Here is a 4308-nt window from a genome sequence, read left to right on the forward strand (position 1 = left end):
GTTTGATTCCCGGTCAGGGCACATGCCCAGGTTGTGGGCTCGATCCCTGATTATGTAGGAGGTAGCCGATCAATGATTCTTTCTCATCATTGATGTTTCTATCTCTCTCTCCCTCTCTGTGCCTCTCTAAATATATTTAAACACGACCTGACCAGGGCCAGGGAGGAGCCTGCAAGCGAGGTATGTGCCCATGAACATCGGAATTGAACCTGGGACCCTTCAGTTTGCAGGCCGATGCTCTATTCACTGAGCCAAACCAGTCAGGGCGTCAAGTATTCTTAGGTGACTAAGAATCTTCACGGGATTGCCTGAGGAAAAGTCCTTCTAAGGCAGTGGTTCTCAACCTTCTGGCCCTTTAAATACAGTTCCTCATGTTGTGACCCAACCATAAAATTATTTTCCTTGCTACTTCATAACTGTAATGTTGCTACTGTTATGAATCTTAATGTAAATATCTGATATGCAGGATGGTCTTAAGCGACCCCTGTGAAAGGGTCGTTTGACCGCCAAAGGGGTCGCGACCCACAGGTTGAGAACCACTGTTCTAAGGTGTAAAGCAGTCAGACAGGGATATTCACTGCATTGGCTGCTGATACCAGCCCTGGCTGGTTTGGCTCAGTGGATGGAGTGTCGGCCTGTGGACTGAAGGGTCCTGGGTTTAATTCTGGTCAAGGGCATATGCCTGGTTTTTGGGCTTGATCCCCAGTGGGGGGCATGCAGGAGGCAGCCAATTGGTGATTCTCTCTCATCATTGATGTTTCTCTCTCTCTCTCTCTCTCTCTCTCTCTCTCTCTCCCCCTTCCTCTCTGAAATCAATAAAAAGGGTGTCCTTATTTTAAAGGGGAGGTCATTTGGAACTTAATGCCATCAAGGACAAATATAAATTATAAAAGCCCTCCAAAACAAAATCTGGATCCCACTGTTCTCTGTGTCTGTCTGTATGTTTATATGTGTGTTATAAATGTAAGATAATTTTCTACCTCCAGATGGTATTGTTAAAATTAATTTAAAGGCAAGTACTTGTAAGAATTGAATATTCTAAAATTATCAGAAATATAGAAACTTAGATTAATCCTTAGTAAATAAAATCTAGCTTAGATTTGTTGGTTTAAGTAAAAGAGACATGACTTTTACCTGTGTTTTACAAAAATAACCCCATGTTAATAATTGCCATTTATGTCTATGAAAAAATGTTTCTAGAGGTTATAAAATGTCTTCATAAGTTTGACTTCTTAGTTTTCATGAGCAATTGTAATTTTAAGGGTTAAAATATCAATGTATACATACAAATTACTTTGTGGTTTTCCCTCAAATACCTCAAATGATTTTTTATGTTAAATTGGATGGAAAGCATTGTAAAATAAGTGATTAAGAACTTCTAGGGTGTATTATGGGTAAACAATTATTGTAAATTAAACAAATAGTCTGGACTATGGGAAACCCCAGACGAACATGTGGTTCTTCCCGGCTCCCTGGCACCCCATTTTTCAGTTTTTGCTTTCCTCATGTATCATAGTGCATCTAAGCTGAACTTAGGTGAAGGAGCTTATGAGCTAACATTGTTTAAAGGAGACATCTTACACGATTGCCAAGGTTTGAGAGTCACCTCAAGAAAAATCCAAGTTGGGCCCTAGCTGGTTTAGCTCAGTAGATAGAGTGTTGGCCTGCGGACTGAAGGGTCCCTGGTTCAATTATGGTCAAGGGCACATACCTTGCTTGCAGGCTCCTCCCTAGCCCTGATTGGGTCGTGTTCAGGAAGCAACCAATGGGTGTGTCTCTCTCATATCGATGTTTCTCTCTCTGTCTCTCCCCCTCCCACTCTCTCTAAAAATCAATGGAAAAATATCCTCAGGTGAAGAGAAAGAAAGAAAGAAAGAAAGAAAGAAAGAAAGAAAGAAAGAAAGAAAGAAAGAAAGGAAGGAAGGAAGGAAGGAAGGAAGGAAGAAAGAAAGAAAGAAAGAAAGAAAGAAAGAAAGAAAGAAAGAAAGAAAGAAAGAAAGAAAGAAAGAAAGAAAGCGAGCCAAGTTGGTAATCTTACTTTCATAGCAACCTCCCAGGAGATAAAGACTTCAGATATTGTTGTTTTGGAAAGGACATCAAATTAAAAACACTCTCCAACCTTGTTGGAAGGGATGTTATCAGGTTCCTAACCACAAATGGCCATTTACTTCTGTCTGCAGACATCAGTGACTCCTCGAGGACAAAAAGCAGCTGATACCAGCCCTGGCTGGTTTGGCTCAGTGGATGGAGCGTCGGCTTGTGGACTGAAGGGTCCTGGGTTTGATTCTGGTCAAGGGCACATGCCTGGGTTGCAGGCTTGATCCCCAGTGGGCGGCATGCAGGAGGCAGCCAATCGGTGATTCTGTCTCATCATTGATTTTTTTCTCTCTCTCCCTCTCCCTTCCTCTCTGAAATCAATAAACATTTAACAAATTAATAAAAAGCCGCTGACACCAGAGGTAGATAGCTATCCCAAGCCCTTGAGAAGGCTTGCATACCTATGGATTGATATCAAACCCAGATCCATTTTGTTTGATTGTTTTTACCTACTTGCCAATGATATTAGTCATATTAATAGTTATACTTGTTCTTTTAGTTCTTTTCCATATTGTCCAACTCTTTGTGATTATAGAACATGTATAACATAATACTTTTTTCATGCTTTATGTCAATGTTATATTAGAGTCCAAATACAGAAAAATGAGACAGAAAAATAAAACTGTGCCACTGATAATTTTGCTCATGCAGGCCATTGGGTTAAAAGGGAATATGAATGTAAAACTATAAAAATAATCTCAGCCTTTGTGCATTCCCACCTTCAGTATTAGAAGGCAAACAAAGGAAATCCAACGAGTGGCAGTTACTTCTTTGAGTAGCATTATTTTTATAATAGCAAGAAATAAGCTGCTTAAACAACAGAACAATTGTTACTATGATCTGAGTTCTAAGGCCTCATATTAAATGTGAATGTAAGCATCTATAAATAAGACATATTGAGAGAATATTATTTAAGTTATGGCTCCCTGTTCATGGTCCCAGTGATTTGAAATTCATCACTTACTGAAACATTTAGTGTTTTCTGCCTCATAATTTATGCAGGTTCTAAAAGCCTGACATTGCTAAGAATCATGAACCTCATGGTTCTTTATTACTTTAAGAGAGCAACAGTAATGAGATGGAAAAGGAAGGTTGACAGCTTGCTGGGGTTGAGGATGGATTGTGGGAGTGAGAGACCCCACGTTTAAATGGGCACATTAGCTTTATGGAGTAAAATTAGGGGTTATTTTCATGCTATAAAAACATGAAAAAAGGATGGGGGAAAGAAAAGCCCAAGACAAAGTAGAAACTAAGTAAATACTTTGATTTTAATGAAATCAACATTTATTAATGAGAAAATAATGAGTTTGATTATGGTAATTAAAGATGAACTAAGGGTCAGAACCCTCATTCGTCACTGGTGGGGATGTAAAACGGTGCAGCCATGAGCTCTCCTTTAGTTTACATATACCTTTCTCAATGCTCATCATTTATTTTACAGAGACTAAAACACTGTAAAAATTGGCCAGTGGAATTGGGAGCTGCCATGGAATTCTAACTGCAACATGCTAGAGTCATTTGTGCTTTTGTATTTTATGACCTTGTGGGTTACCATATAGTCATTATAAAAGTGTTTTGGATGGCTAATATGTCAACTTCCTGATTAAGATAATGGGTTTTTCAAATTATAATGTTTAGCATTTTTTATCTGATAAGCTTTAATATTGGTTTGTGTTTTTTTTTTATATCTTTTGTCTTGATTGGGAGGACTTGGGGTGATAAGTATGTACTTAAGGATTTCTGTAAAAATCAGAATTCACTTGAATTCTTGTGCCCTAAATGAACACTGATAAAAGCAACGGAAATTAAAAAGTAGATTCAATAGTTGACCTTAAATATGGGGTTTCAAGCATATCTATTGGTGCATATACGTTGGAGAAATCAGGACTTAAACTGTCATTTCTTCTCTATTCCTGATACCTTTTTAAAAAGTATATTTTTATTGATTTCAGAAAGAAAGGGAGAGGGAGAGAGAAGCATCAATGATGAGAGAGAATTGTTAATTGGCTGCCTCCTGCACGCCCCCTACTGGGGATCTAGCCTGCAAGCCAGGCATGTTGCCCTTGACTGGAAAACCCCATGACCTTTCAGTCAGTCTGCAGGCTGATGCTCTATCCACTGGGCAAAACCAGCTAGGGCTATTGCTGACACTCTTTAGTTAAGTTTTCTGTGGCATAATAATGATAATGATGATGATGATGATGATAATAA

This window comes from Myotis brandtii, unplaced genomic scaffold, assembly GCF_000412655.1.
Source record: "Myotis brandtii unplaced genomic scaffold, ASM41265v1 scaffold1337, whole genome shotgun sequence".
Taxonomy (NCBI): Eukaryota; Metazoa; Chordata; class Mammalia; order Chiroptera; family Vespertilionidae; genus Myotis; species Myotis brandtii.